A 16,474-nucleotide genomic window follows, 5' to 3' on the forward strand; every position below is an offset into this window, starting at 1 on the left:
ACCAGGATGTCGCCAATTGCGTCTGGGGACTGAGGGGGCGCCTGTAGGAAAGTACCATCTTGCCTGGCATGTTACCCCCATTTTTAACTGTATATATGTTGTTTTAGTTATATGTGTCACTGGGACCCTGCCAGCCAGGACCCCAGTGCTCATAAGTGTGCCTGAATGTGTTACCTGTGTTATGACTAACTGTCTCACTGAGGCTCTGCTATCCAGAACCTCAGTGGTTATGCTCTCTCATTTCTTTCAAATTGTCACTAACAGGCTAGTGACCAATTTTACCAATTTACATTGGCTTACTGGAACACCCTTATAATTCCCTAGTATATGGTACTGAGGTACCCAGGGTATTGGGGTTCCAGGAGATCCCTATGGGCTGCAGCATTTCTTTTGCCACCCATAGGGAGCTCTGACAATTCTTACACAGGCCTGCCACTGCAGCCTGAGTGAAATAACGTCCACGTTATTTCACAGCCATTTTACACTGCACTTAAGTAACTTATAAGTCACCTATATGTCTAACCTTTACCTGGTAAAGGTTAGGTGCAGAGTTACTTAGTGTGAGGGCACCCTGGCACTAGCCAAGGTGCCCCCACATTGTTCAGGGCCAATTCCCCGGACTTTGTGAGTGCGGGGACACCATTACACGCGTGCACTACATATAGGTCACTACCTATATGTAGCTTCACAATGGTAACTCCGAATATGGCCATTTCACATGTCTAAGATCATGGAATTGCCCCCTCTATGCCATCCTGGCATAGTTGGCACAATCCCATGATCCCAGTGGTCTGTAGCACAGACCCTGGTACTGCCAAACTGCCCTTCCTGGGGTTTCACTGCAGCTGCTGCTGCTGCCAACCCCTCAGACAGGCATCTGCCCTCCTGGGGTCCAGCCAGGCCTGGCCCAGGAAGGCAGAACAAAGGACTTCCTCAGAGAGAGGGTGTTACACCCTCTCCCTTTGGAAAAAGGTGTCAAGGCTGGGGAGGAGTAGCCTCCCCCAGCCTCTGGAAATGCTTTGTTGGGCACAGATGGTGCCCATCTCTGCATAAGCCAGCCTACACCGGTTCAGGGATCCCCCAGCCCTGCTCTGGCGCGAAACTGGACGATGGAAAGGGGAGTGACCACTCCCCTGACCTGCACCTCCCAGGGGAGGTGCCCAGAGCTCCTCCAGTGTGCCCCAGACCTCTGCCATCTTGGATTCAGAGGTGTGCTGGCACACTGGACTGCTCTGAGTGGCCAGGGCCAGCAGGTGACGTCAGAAACTCCTTCTGATAGGCTCTTGCCTGTGTTACTAGCCTATTCTCCTTCCTAGGTAGCCAAACCTCCTTTTCTGGCTATTTAGGGTCTCTGCTTTGGGGAATTCTTCAGATACCGAATGCAAGAGCTCACCAGAGTTCCTCTGCATCTCCCTCTTCACCTTCTGCCAAAGGATCGACCGCTGACTGCTCAGGACGCCTGCAAAACTGAAACAAAGTAGCAAAGACGACTACTGCAAACTTCTATCGCTTCATCCTGCCGGCTTTCTCGACTGTTTCCTGGTGGTGCATGCTCTGGGGGTAGCCTGCCTCCTTTCTGCACCAGGAGCTCTGAAGAAATCTCCCATGGGTCGACGGAATCTTCCCCCTGCAACCGCAGGCAACAAAAGACTGCATCACCGGTCCTCTGGGTCCCCTCTCAGCACAACGAGCGTGATCCCTGGAACTCAGCAACTCTGTCCAAGTGACTCCCACAGTCCAGTGACTCTTCAGTCCAAGTTTGGTGGAGGTTGAAGGAGGCTGGACTGGCTTGTAGTGAGTACCAAGGGGTACTTGCACCTTGCACCAGGCCCAGTTATCCCTTATTAGTGTATAGGGTGTCTAGCAGCTTAGGCTGATAGATAATGGCAGCTTAGCAGAGCAGCTTAGGCTGAACTAGGAGACGTGTGAAGCTACTACAGTACCACTTAGTGTCATATGCACAATATCATAAGAAAACACAATACACAGTTATACTAAAAATAAAGGTACTTTATTTTTATGACAATATGCCAAAGTATCTTAGAGTGTACCCTCAGTGAGAGGATAGGAAATATACACAAGATATATATACACAATAGCAAAAATATGCAGTATAGTCTTAGAAAACAGTGTAAACAATGTATAGTTACAATAGGATGCAATGGGGAAACATAGGGATAGGGGCAACACAAACCATATACTCCAAAAGTGGAATGCGAACCATGAATGGACCCCAAACCTATGTGACCTTGTAGAGGGTCGCTGGGACTATTAGAAAATAGTGAGAGTTAGAAAAATAACCCTCCCCAAGACCCTGAAAAGTGAGTGCAAAGTGCACTAAAGTTCCCCTAAGGACAAAGAAGTCGTGTTAGAGGAATAATGCAGGAAAGACACAAACCAACAATGCAACAAGGCTGGATTTCCAATCTGGGGTACCTGTGGAACAAGGGGACCAAGTCCATAAGTCACAAGCAAGTCAGAGATGGGCAGATGCCCATGAAATGCCAGCTGCGGGTGCAAAGAAGCTTCCACTGGACAGAAGAAGCTGCGGTTTCTGCAGGAACGCAAAGGGCTAGAGACTTCCCCTTTGGAGGACTGATCTCTCTCGCCTTGTAGAGTCGTGCAGAAGTGTTTTCCCGCCGAAAGAACGCCAACAAGCCTTGCTAGCTGCAAATCGTGCGTTTAGCGTTTTTGGATACTGCTGTGGGCCAAGAGGGACCAGGAGGTCGCAAATTGGACCAGGAGGCAGAGGGGACGTCGAGCAAGACAATGAGCTCTGTTAGCAGCAGGTAGCACCCGGAGAAGTGCCAGAAACAGGCACTACGATGATGCGTGAAACCGTGCTCACCCGAAGTCGCACAAAGAAGTCCCACGTCGCTGGAGAACAACTTAGGAGGTCGTGCAATGCAGGTTAGAGTGCCGTGGACCCAGGCTGGACTGTGCACAAAGGATTTCCGCCGGAAGTGCACGGAGGCCGGAGTAGCTGCAAAAGTCGCGGTTCCCAGCAATGCAGTCTAGCGAGGTGAGGCAAGGACTTACCTCCACCAAACTTGGACTGAAGAGTCACTGGACTGTGGGGGCCACTTGGACAGAGTTGCTGGATTCGAGGGACCTCGCTCGTCGTGCTGAGAGGAGACCCAAGGGACCGGTAATGCAGCTTTTTGGTGCCTGCGGTTGCAGGGGGAAGATTCCGTCGACCCACAGGAGATTTCTTCGGAGCTTCTAGTGCAGAGAGGAGGCAGACTACCCCCACAGCATGCACCACCAGGAAAACAGTCGAGAAGGCGGCAGGATCAGCGTTACAGAGTTGCAGTAGTCGTCTTAGCTACTATGTTGCCGTTTTGCAGGCTTCCAGCGCGGTCAGCAGTCGATTCCTTGGCAGAAGGTGAAGAGAGAGATGGAGAGGAACTCGGATGAGCTCTTGCATTCGTTATCTAAAGTTTCCCCAGAGACAGAGACCCTAAATAGCCAGAAAAGAGGGTTTGGCTACTTAGGAGAGAGGATAGGCTAGCAACACCTGAAGGAGCCTATCACAAGGAGTCTCTGACATCACCTGGTGGCACTGGCCACTCAGAGCAGTCCAGTGTGCCAGCAGCACCTCTGTTTCCAAGATGGCAGAGGTCTGGAGCACACTGGAGGAGCTCTGGACACCGGTGCAGGTCAGGGGAGTGGTCACTCCCCTTTCCTTTGTCCATTTTCGCGCCAGAGCAGGGCTAAGGGGTCCCCTGAACCGGTGTAGACTGGCTTATGCAGAATTGGGCACATCTGTGCCCAAGAAAGCATTTCCAGAAGCTGGGGGAGGCTACTCCTCCCCTGCCTTCACACCATTTTCCAAAGGGAGAGGGTGTAACACCCTCTCTCAGAGGAAGTCCTTTGTTCTGCCATCCTGGGCCAGGCCTGGCTGGACCCCAGGAGGGCAGATGCCTGTCTGAGGGGTTGGCAGCAGCAGCAGCTGCACTGAAACCCCAGGAAGGGCAGTTTGGCAGTACCAGGGTCTGTGCTACAGACCACTGGGATCATGGGATTGTGCCAACTATGCTAGGATGGTATAGAGGGGGCAATTCCATGATCATAGACATGTTACATGGCCATATTCGGAGTTACCATTGTGAAGCTAAATATAGGTAGTGACCTATATGTAGTGCACGCGTGTAATGGTGTCCCCGCACTCACAAAGTCCGGGGAATTGGCCCTGAACAATGTGGGGGCACCTTGGCTAGTGCCAGGGTGCCCTCACACTAAGTAACTTTGCACCTAACCTTTACCAGGTAAAGGTTAGACATATAGGTGACTTATAAGTTACTTAAGTGCAGTGTAAAATGGCTGTGAAATAACGTGGACGTTATTTCACTCAGGCTGCAGTGGCAGGCCTGTGTAAGAATTGTCAGAGCTCCCTATGGGTGGCAAAAGAAATGCTGCAGCCCATAGGGATCTCCTGGAACCCCAGTACCCTGGGTACCTCAGTACCATATACTAGGGAATTATAAGGGTGTTCCAGTAAGCCAATGTAAATTGGTAAAAATGGTCACTAGCCTGTTAGTGACAATTTGGAAAGAAATGAGAGAGCATAACCACTGAGGTTCTGATTAGCAGAGCCTCAGTGTGGCAGTTAGTCACTACACAGGTAATACATTCAGGCACACTTATGAGCACTGGGGCCCTGGGTTACCAGGGTCCCAGTGACACATACAACTAAAACAACATATATACAGTGAAAAATGGGGGTAACATGCCAGGCAAGATGGTACTTTCCTACACAACCCCCACCCAAACGAAGGACAATAAGACTAGCCATGACCTGATGAGTCTTCATTGTCTAAGTGGAAATATCTGGAGAGTCCATCTGCATTGGAGTGGCTACTCCCAGGTCTATGTTCCACTGTATAGTCCATTCCCTGTAGGGATATGGACCACCTCAACAATTTAGGATTTTCACCTTTTATTTATTTTAGCCAAAGAAGAGGTTTGTGGTCTGTCTGAACAATGAAGTGAGTGCCAAACAGGTATGGCCTCAACTTCTTCAGAGCCCAGACCACAGCAAAGGCCTCCCTCTCAATGGCAGACCAACGCTTTTCTCTAGGGGTCAACCTCCTACTAATAAAAGCAACAGGTTGATCCTGGCCCTCAGAATTAAGTTGTGATAGGACTGCCCCTACTCCTAATTCAGATGCATCAGTTTGGACATAGAATTTTTTAGAGTAACAAGGGCTTTTCAGGACAGGTGCAGAGCACATGGCCTACTTCAGCTCCTCAAAAGCTTTCTGACAGCTAGCTGTCCACAATACCTTTTTAGGCATCTTTTTGGATGTGAGGTCATTAAGAGGGGCTGCAATGGAGCCATAGTTCTTAATGAACCTCCTGTAATACCCAGTGAGGCCTAGGAAGGCTCTCACCTGAGTCTGAGTGGTAGGGGGAACCCAATCAATAATTGTTTGGATTTTCCCCTGAAGTGGTGCAATCTGTTCCCCACCAACAAGGTGTCCCAGATAAACCACCTTACCCTGCCCTATCTGGCACTTTGAAGCCTTGATAGTGAGGCCTGCCTTTTGCAGGGCCTCTAAAACGTTCCATAGGTGGACCAGGTGATCATCCCAGCTGGAGCTAAAGACAGCTATATCGTCCAAATATGCTGCACTGAAAGCTTCCAGCCCTTGCAGGACTGTGTTCACCAACCTTTGAAAAGTGGCAGGTGCATTTTTCAAACCAAAAGGCATTACAGTAAACTGGTAATGTCCTCCAATGGTTGAAAATGCAGTCTTAGGTTTAGCATCTTCTGACAATTTGATCTGCCAATACCCTGCAGTCAAATCAAAAGTGCTTAGATACTTGGGAGATGCCAGTGTATCTATGAGCTCATCTGCCCTGGGTATAGGGTGAGCATCAGTTTTGGTTACCAGGTTGAGACCTCTATAGTCTACACAAAACCGCATTTCCTTCTTTCCATCTTTGGAATGGGGTTTTGGTACAAGTACCACAGGAGAAGCCCATGGACTTTCAGAGTGCTCAACCACTCCCAGTTCTAACATTTTCTGCACCTCTTGCTTTACGCAGTCCCTGACATGGTCAGGCTGCCTATAGATCTTACTTTTGACAGGTAAACTGTCTTCAGTATCTATAGTGTGCTCACACCAAGAAGTGGTACCTGGCACAGTAGAGAAGAGTTCAGAGAATTGATCTAGGAGATTTATGCAATGGTCTTTCTGCTCAGCAGTAAGACAATCAGCCAAAACTACACCTTCCACAAGAGCATCTTGTTCTGTGGAAGAGAAGAGATCAGGTAGAGGATCACTGTCTTCTTCCTGTCCCTCATCAGTTGCCATGAGCAGGGTGAGATCAGCCCTGTCATAGTAGGGTTTCATGCGGTTGACATGGAGCACCCTAAGGGGACTCCTGGCAGTGCCTAAGTCAACTAAATAGGTGACTTCTCCCTTCTTTTCAACAATTGTGTGGGGTCCACTCCATTTATCTTGGAGTGCTCTTGGGGCCACAGGCTCCAAGACCCACACTTTCTGCCCTGGTTGGTACTGAACCAAAACAGCCTTCTGATCATGCCATTGCTTCTGGAGCTCTTGGCTGGCCTGAAGGTTTTTGCTGGCCTTTTTCATGTACTCAGCCATCCTTGATCTGAGGCCAAGTACATAATCCACAATATCCTGCTTAGGAGCTTTTAAAGGTTGTTCCCAACCCTCCTTTACAAGTGTGAGTGGAACCCTAACAGGGTGTCCAAAAAGAAGTTCAAAGGGGCTGAAGCCCACTCCTTTCTGGGGTACCTCCCTGTAGGCAAAAAGGAGGCATGGTAGAAGGATATCCCATCTCCTGCGGAGTTTTTCAGGGAGACCCATAATCATGCCTTTGAGAGTTTTATTAAATCTCTCCACCAGTCCATTTGTTTGTGGATGATAGGGTGTTGTGAACTTGTAAGTCACACCACACTCCTTCCACATGGCCTTTAAGTATGCAGACATGAAATTGCTTCCCCTGTCTGATACTACTTCCTTTGGGAAGCCCACCCTAGAAAGTATTCCCAGGAGGGCCTTTGCCACTGCAGGTGCTGTAGTGGTCCTTAAAGGAATTGCTTCCGGGTATCTTGTGGCATGGTCCACTACCACCAAGATAAACCTATTGCCTGAAGCAGTAGGAGGGTCAAGGGGGCCAACTATGTCAACCCCTACCCTTTCAAAGGGAACTCCAACCACAGGCAGTGGAATAAGGGGTGCCTTTGGGGTGCCACCTGTCTTGCCACTGGCTTGACAGGTTTCACAGGACTTACAAAAATCTTTTGTGTCCTCAGACATCCTAGGCCAATGAAACAAGGGAACAAGTCTGTCCCAAGTTTTCATTTGACCCAGGTGCCCAGCTAGGGGAATGTCGTGGGCAAGAGTTAGGAGGAACTTTCTGTACTCCTGAGGAATCACTAATCTCCTGGCAGCTCCAGGTTTAGGATCCCTATGCTCAGTGTACAAGAGGTTGTCCTCCCAGTAAACTCTGTGAGAGTCACTGACATCCCCATTAGCTTGTTTGACAGCTTGCTGTCTTAGACCCTCTAATGTGGGACAGGTTTGCTGTGCCACACTCAGCTCCTCCCTGGCAGGCCCCCCTTCACCCAAAAGCTCAGCAGTGTCTGCTTCCAGCTCCTCTGGTGTAGGTTCTGCACAGGGAGGGAATTCTTCTTCTTCAGAAGTTGAATCCACTGTAGAGGGAGGGATAGTAGGAAGTGGTTTGCTTCTACTAGCCCTAGCTTTAGGGAGCACTTGGTCCATTGTTCCAGGATCCAAGCTTCCCTGTCCTTTTTGCTTTTTGGCCTGAGCCCTTGTCAAAGCAAAAATATGCCCTGGGATGCCCAGCATTGCTGCATGGGCCTCCAACTCCACATCTGACCAAGCTGATGTCTCCAAATCATTTCCTAGTAGACAGTCTACCGGTAAATCTGTGGCTACCACAACTTTCTTTGGACCAGTAACCCCCCCCCAGTTGAGATTAACAACAGCCATGGGGTGGCTAAGTGTGTTGTTGTGAGCATCGGTTACTTGGTACTGGTGACCAAGTAGGTGTTGTTCAGGGTGGACCAGTTTCTCTATGACCATAGTCACCCTGGCACCAGTGTCCCTGTAGGCCTGAACATCAACACCATTTATTAGGGGTAGCTGCTTGTACTTATCCATATTAAGGGGACAAGCAACTAAGGTGGCTAAATCAATAGCCCCCTCAGAGACTAACACAGCCTCTGTGGCCTCCCTAACAAGGCCAACCCCAACTAAGTTACCAATAGTGAGCCCAGCTACTCCCTTGGATTGGCTATTAGTAGGTTTGCTCCCACCACCACTGCTATTAGTAGGGACACTAGGGGTAGCAGTAGGGGTTGTAGTGGTAGGAGGCTTGGTGCTTTTCTTTGGACAACTGGGATCTGTTGTCCAATGGCCTTTTACTTTACATAAATAGCACCATGGTTTCTTTTCTTTGTTTTGATTAAAGGAGGATTTGGACCCACCACCCCCACCAGAGTGTTTTTGTGGGCCTGATGAAGACTCATTTTTAGATTTGTCCCCACCCTTGTCAGAAGACTTACCATCCTTCTTTTTGTTCCCATCTTTGTCACCCCCTGTATGAACTTTTCTGTTCACACTTGTTCTGACCCATTTGTCTGCCTTCTTTCCCAATTCTTGGGGAGAGGTCAGATCTGAGTCCACCAAGTACTGGTGCAACAAATCAGACACACAATTATTAAGAATATGCTCTCTCAGGATCGAGTTATACAGGCTGTCATAATCAGTAACTTTACTGCCATCTAACCACCCCTCCAAGGCCTTCACTGAATGGTCAATGAAATCAACCCAGTCTTGTGAAGACTCCTTTTTGGTCTCTCTGAACTTTATCCTGTACTGTTCAGTGGTTAAGCCATAACCATCCAGGAGTGCTTTCTTAAGTACTGTAAAATTATTGGCATCACTTTCTTTCACAGTAAGGAGCCTATCCCTACCTTTTCCACTAAATGATAGCCATAGGATAGCAGCCCACTGCCTTTGAGGGACATCCTGTACAGCACAGGCCCTCTCAAGTGCAGCAAACCACTTGTTAATGTCATCCCCCTCCTTATAAGGGGGAACTATCTTGTGCAGATTCCTGGAATCATGCTCTTTTGCAGGATGACTATGGGGAATACTGCTGCTGCCACCATGGGTTTCTAAACCCAACTTCTGTCTTTCCCTCTCTATTTCTAAAGACTGTCTATCCAAATCCAGCTGTTGCTTTTTAAGCTTCAGTCTGGTTTGTTCCACCTTCAACTTATTGAGTTCCCTTTCTAACAATCTGTCATCAGGGTTGGTGGGAGGGACATTTCTAGATACAGAGGTATGATGGGAATGAACAGAAAGAGACCTTATCTTGCTGGACGCCCCCTCTGTCCCCTCACACAATTGGTGACATCCTGGTCCCTCTTGGGCCACAGCAGCATCCAAAAACCCTAACCGCAAGCTTTGCAGCTAGCAAGGCTTGTTTGCGGTCTTTCTGCGAGAAAACACTTCTCCACGACTCTTCACGACGTGTGACATCCATCCTCCAAAGGGGAAGTTTCTAGCCCTTGTCGTTCTTGCAGAATCCTCAGCTTCTACCATCCGGTGGCAGCTTCTTTGCACCCACAGCTGGCATTTCCTGGGCATCTGCCCACTCCCGACTTGATCGTGACTTTTGGACTTGGTCCCCTTGTTCCACAGGTACTCTCGTCTGGAAATCCATTGTTGTTGCATTGCTGGTGTTGGTCTTTCAGTGTAGGAGGCTGGACTGGCTTGTAGTGAGTACCAAGGGGTGCTTGCACCTTGGACCAGGCCCAGTTATCCCTTATTAGTGTATAGGGTGTCTAGCAGCTTAGGCTGATAGATAATGGTAGCTTAGCAGAGCAGCTTAGGCTGAACTAGGAGACGTGTGAAGCTACTACAGTACCACTTAGTGTCATATGCACAATATCATAAGAAAACACAATACACAGTTATACTAAAAATAAAGGTACTTTATTTTTATGACAATATGCCAAAGTATCTTAGAGTGTACCCTCAGTGAGAGGATAGGAAATATACACAAGATATATATACACAATAGCAAAAATATGCAGTATAGTCTTAGAAAACAGTGCAAACAATGTATAGTTACAATAGGATGCAATGGGAAACATAGGGATAGGGGCAACACAAACCATATACTCCAAAAGTGGAATGCGAACCACGAATGGACCCCAAACCTATGTGACCTTGTAGAGGGTCGCTGGGACTATTAGAAAATAGTGAGAGTTAGAATAATAACCCTCCCCAAGACCCTGAAAAGTGAGTGCAAAGTGCACAAAAGTTCCCCTAAGGACAAAGAAGTTGTGTTAGAGGAATAATACAGGAAAGACACAAACCAACAATGCAACAACGCTGGATTTCCAATCTGGGGTACCTGTGGAACAAGGGGACCAAGTCCAAAAGTCACAAGCAAGTCGGTGATGGGCAGATGCCCAGGAAATGCCAGCTGCGGGTGCAAAGAAGCTTCTACTGGACAGAAGAAGCTGCGGTTTCTGCAGGAACGCAAAGGGCTAGAGACTTCCCCTTTGGAGGACCGATCCAACTCGCCTTGCAAAGTCGTGCAGAAGTGTTTTCCCGCCGAAAGAACGCCAACAAGCCTTGCTAGCTGCAAATCGTGCGGTTAGCGTTTTTGGATGCTGCTGTGGGCCAGGAGGGACCAGGAGGTCGCAAATTGGACCAGGAGGCAGAGGGGACGTCGAGCAAGACAAGGAGCCCTCTTAGCAGCAGGTAGCTCCCGGAGAAGTGCCAGAAACAGGCACTACGAGGATGCGTGAAACGGTGCTCACCCGAAGTCGCACAAAGAAGTCCCACGTCGCCGGAGAACAACTTAGGAGGTCGTGCAATGCAGGTTAGAGTGCCGTGGACCCAGGCTGGACTGTGCACAAAGGATTTCCGCCGGAAGTGCACGGAGGCCGGAGTAGCTGCAAAAGTCGCGATTCCCAGCAATGCAGTCTAGCGAGGTGAGGCAAGGACTTACCTCCACCAAACTTGGACTGAAGAGTCACTGGACTGTGGGGGCCACTTGGACAGAGTTGCTGGATTCGAGGGACCTCGCTCGTCGTGCTGAGAGGAGACCCAAGGGACCGGTAATGCAGCTTTTTGGTGCCTGCAGTTGCAGGGGGAAGATTCCATCGACCCACAGGAGATTTCTTCGGAGCTTCTAGTGCAGAGAGGAGGCAGACTACCCCCACAGCATGCACCACCAGGAAAACAGTCGAGAAGGCGGCAGGATCAGCGTTACAGAGTTGCAGTAGTCATCTTAGCTACTATGTTGCCGTTTTGCAGGCTTCCAACGCGGTCAGCAGTCGATTCCTTGGCAGAAGGTGAAGAGAGAGATGCAGAGGAACTCGGATGAGCTCTTGCATTCATTATCTAAAGTTTCCCCAGAGACAGAGACCCTAAATAGCCAGAAAAGAGGGTTTGGCTACTTAGGAGAGAGGATAGGCTAGCAACACCTGAAGGAGCCTATCACAAGGAGTCTCTGACATCACCTGGTGGCACTGGCCACTCAGAGCAGTCCAGTGTGCTAGCAGCACCTCTGTTTCCAAGATGGCAGAGGTCTGGAGCACACTGGAGGAGCTCTGGACACCTCCCAGGGGAGGTGCAGGTCAGGGGAGTGGTCACTCCCCTTTCCTTTGTCCAGTTTCGCTCCAGAGCAGGGCTAAGGGGTCCCCTGAACCGGTGTAGACTGGCTTATGCAGAATTGGGCACATCTGTGCCCAAGAAAGCATTTCCAGAGGCTGGGGGAGGCTACTCCTCCCCTGCCTTCACACCATTTTCCAAAGGGAGAGGGTGTAACACCCTCTCTCAGAGGAAGTCCTTTGTTCTGCCATCCTGGGCCAGGCCTGGCTGGACCCCAGGAGGGCAGATGCCTGTCTGAGGGGTTGGCAGCAGCAGCAGCTGCACTGAAACCCCAGGAAGGGCAGTTTGGCAGTACCAGGGTCTGTGCTACAGACCACTGGGATCATGGGATTGTGCCAACTATGCTAGGATGGCATAGAGGGGGCAATTCCATGATCATAGACATGTTACATGGCCATATTCGGAGTTACCATTGTGAAGCTACCTATATGTAGTGCACACGTGTAATGGTGTCCCCGCACTCACAAAGTCCGGGAAATTGGCCCTGAACAATGTGGGGGCACCTTGGCTAGTGCCAGGGTGCCCTCACACTAAGTAACTTTGCACCTAACCTTTACCAGGTAAAGGTTAGACATATAGGTGACTTATAAGTTACTTAAGTGCAGTGTAAAATGGCTGTGAAATAACGTGGACGTTATTTCACTCAGGCTGCAGTGGCAGGCCTGTGTAAGAATTGTCAGAGCTCCCTATGGGTGGCAAAAGAAATGCTGCAGCCCATAGTGATCTCCTGGAACCCCAATACCCTGGGTACCTCAGTACCATATACTAGGGAATTATAAGGGTGTTCCAGTAAGCCAATGTAAATTGGTAAAAATGGTCACTAGCCTGTTAGTGACAATTTGGAAAGAAATGAGAGAGCATAACCACTGAGGTTCTGATTAGCAGAGCCTCAGTGAGACAGTTAGTCACTACACAGGTAATACATTCAGGCACACTTATGAGCACTGGGGGCCTGGGTTACCAGGGTCCCAGTGACACATACAACTAAAACAACATATATACAGTGAAAAATGGGGGTAACATGCCAGGCAAGATGGTACTTTCCTACATACAGGTAGTGACCTATGTACAGTGCACGCGTGTAATGGTGTCCCCGCACACACAAAGTCTGGGGAATTTGCCCTGAACGATGTGGGGGCGCCTTGGCTAGTGCCAGGGTGCCCTCACACTAAGTAACTTAGCAACCAACCTTTACCAGGTAAAGGTTAGTGTGAGAAGGTAGCCTCTTTCTAGCCTTGTTACCCCCACTTTTGGCCTGTTTGTAAGTGTATGTCAGGGTGTTTGTCACTGTTTTCACTGTCTCACTGGGATCCTGATAGTCAGGCCTCAGTGCTCATAGTGAAAACACCATGTTTTCAGTATGGTTGTTATGTGTCACTGGGAGCCTGCTGGTCAGGACCCCAGTGCTCATAGGTTTGTGGCCTATATGTATGTGTCACTGGGACCCTGTCACACAGGGCCCCAGTGCTCATAGGTGTGCATGTATATGTTCCCTGTGTGGTGCCTAACTGTCTCACTGAGGCTCTGCTAACCAGAACCTCAGTGGTTATGCTCTCTCATTACTTTCAAATTGTCACTAACAGGCTAGTGACCATTTTTACCAATTTACATTGGCTTACTGGAACACCCTTATAATTCCCCTTTATATGGTACTGAGGTACCCAGGGTATTGGGGTTCCAGGAGATCCCTATGGGCTGCAGCATTCCTTTTGCCACCCATAGGGAGCTCTGACAATTCTTACACAGGCCTGCCACTGCAGCCTGAGTGAAATAACGTCCACGTTATTTCACAGCCATTTTACACTGCACTTAAGTAACTTATAAGTCACCTATATGTCTAACCTTTACCTGGTAAAGGTTAGGTGCAATGTTACTTAGTGTGAGGGCACCCTGGCACTAGCCAAGGTGCCCCCACATTGTTCAGAGCCAATTCACTGAACTTTGTGAGTGCGGGGACACCATTACACGCGTGCACTACATATAGGTCACTACCTATATGTAGCTTCACCATGGTAACTCCGAATATGGCCATGTAACATGTCTATGATCATGGAATTGCCCCCTCTATGCCATCCTGGCATTGTTGGTACAATTCCATGATCCCAGTGGTCTGTAGCACAGACCCTGGTACTGCCAGACTGCCCTTCCTGGGGTTTCACTGCAGCTGCTGCTGCTGCCAACCCCTCAGACAGGCAGCTGCCCTCCTGTGGTCCAGCCAGGCCTGGCCCAGGATGGCAGAACAAAGAACTTCCTCTGAGAGAGGGTGTGACACCCTCTCCCTTTGGAAAATGGTGTGAAGGCAGGGGAGGAGTAGCCTCCCCCAGCCTCTGGAAATGCTTTGTTGGGCACAGATGTGCCCAATTCTGCATAAGCCAGTCTACACCGGTTCAGGGACCCCTTAGCCCCTGCTCTGGCGCGAAACTGGACAAAGGAAAGGGGAGTGACCACTCCCCTGACCTGCACCTCCCCTGGGAGGTGTCCAGAGCTCCTCCAGTGTGCTCCAGACCTCTGCCATCTTGGAAACAGAGGTGCTGCTGGCACACTGGACTGCTCTGAGTGGCCAGTGCCACCAGGTGACGTCAGAGACTCCTGCTGATAGGCTCCTTCAGGTGTTAGTAGCCTTTCCTCTCTCCTAGGTAGCCAAACCCTCTTTTCTGGCTATTTAGGGTCTCTGTCTCTGGGGAAACTTTAGATAACGAATGCATGAGCTCAGCCGAGTTCCTCTGCATCTCCCTCTTCACCTTCTGATAAGGAATCGACCGCTGACCGCGCTGGAAGCCTGCAAACCTGCAACATAGTAGCAAAGACGACTACTGCAACTCTGTAACGCTGATCCTGCCGCCTTCTCGACTGTTTTCCTGCTTGTGCATGCTGTGGGGGTAGTCTGCCTCCTCTCTGCACCAGAAGCTCCGAAGAAATCTCCCGTGGGTCGACGGAATCTTCCCCCTGCAACCGCAGGCACCAAAAAGCTGCATTACCGGTCCCTTGGGTCTCCTCTCAGCATGACGAGCGAGGTCCCTCGAATCCAGCGACACCGTCCAAGTGACCCCCACAGTCCAGTGACTCTTCAGCCCAAGTTTGGTGGAGGTAAGTCCTTGCCTCACCTCGCTGGGCTGCATTGCTGGGAACCGCGACTTTGCAAGCTTCTCCGGCCCCTGTGCACTTTCGGCGAAAATCCTTCGTGCACAACCAAGCCTGGGTCCACGGCACTCTAACCTGCATTGCACGACTTTCTAAGTTGGTCTCCGGCGACGTGGGACTCCTTTGTGCAACTTTGGCGAGCACTGTTTCACGCATCCTCGTAGTGCCTGTTTCTGGCACTTCTCCGGGTGCTACCTGCTTCAGTGAGGGCTCTTTGTCTTGCTCGACGTCCCCTCTCTCTGCAGGTCCAATTTGCGACCTCCTGGTCCCTCCTGGGCCCCAGCAGCGTCCAAAAACGCCAAACGTACGATTTGCGTGTAGCAAGGCTTGTTGGCGTCCATCCGGCGGGAAAACACTTCTGCACGACTCTCCAAGGCGTGAGGGATCCATCCTCCAAAGGGAAAGTCTCTAGCCCTTGTCGTTCTTGCAGTATTCACAGTTCTTCAGCCTAGTAAGAGCTTCTTTGCACCAACCGCTGGCATTTCTTGGGCATCTGCCCATCTCCGAGTTGCTTGTGACTTTTGGACTTGGTCCCCTTGTTCCACAGGTACCCTCAGTCAGGAATCCATCGTTGTTGCATTGCTGATTTGTGTTTTCCTTGCATTTTTCCTCTAACACGACTATTTTGTCCTTAGGGGAACTTTGGTGCACTTTGCACTCACTTTTCAGGGTCTTGGGGAGGGTTATTTTTCTAACTCTCACTATTTTCTAATAGTCCCAGCGACCCTCTACAAGTTCACATAGGTTTGCGGTCCATTCGTGGTTCACATTCCACTTTTGGAGTATATGGTTTGTGTTGCCCCTATCCCTATGTTTCCCCATTGCATCCTATTGTAACTATACATTGTTTGCACTGTTTTCTAAGACTATACTGCATATTTTTGCTATTGTGTATATATATCTTGTGTATATTTCCTATCCTCTCACTGAGGGTACACTCTAAGATACTTTGGCATATTGTCATAAAAATAAAGTACCTTTATTTTTAGTATAACTGTGTATTGTGTTTTCTTATGATATTGTGCATATGACACTAAGTGGTACTGTAGTAGCTTCACACGTCTCCTAGTTCAGCCTAAGCTGCTCTGCTAAGCTACCATTATCTATCAGCCTAAGCTGCTAGACACCCTATACACTAATAAGGGATAACTGGGCCTGGTGCAAGGTGCAAGTACCCCTTGGTACTCACTACAAGCCAGTCCAGCCTCCTACATTGGTTGTGCAGTGGTGGGATAAGTGCTTGAGACTACTTACCACTCTTGTCATTGTACTTTTCATAAGAGAAAAATATACAAAACAAGGTCAGTGTATATACACATAGCCAAAAAGTTTTGCATTTCCTCTTTTCACTCTTTTCTAAGTGCTGAAAAGTACTTCTAAAACTTTCAAAAAGTTCTTAATAGTTTAAAAAAGTTTTTTCTGTCTTTCCAAAAAGTTCTGAAAACTTTTTTCTCTTTTCTATCACTTTAACTCTCTCTAAAAAATGTCTGGCACAGGAAAAAATGTGGAACTGTCCAAACTTGCATATGATCACCTTAGCTGGAAAGGAGCAAGGAGTCTCTGCATAGAGAGAGGTTTGAGTGTAGGGAAGAATCCTTCCTTAGAACTGTTAATTAATGTGCTTAGAGTACAGGATA

Source organism: Pleurodeles waltl, chromosome 5 (assembly GCF_031143425.1).
Source record: "Pleurodeles waltl isolate 20211129_DDA chromosome 5, aPleWal1.hap1.20221129, whole genome shotgun sequence".
Classification (NCBI taxonomy): domain Eukaryota; kingdom Metazoa; phylum Chordata; class Amphibia; order Caudata; family Salamandridae; genus Pleurodeles; species Pleurodeles waltl.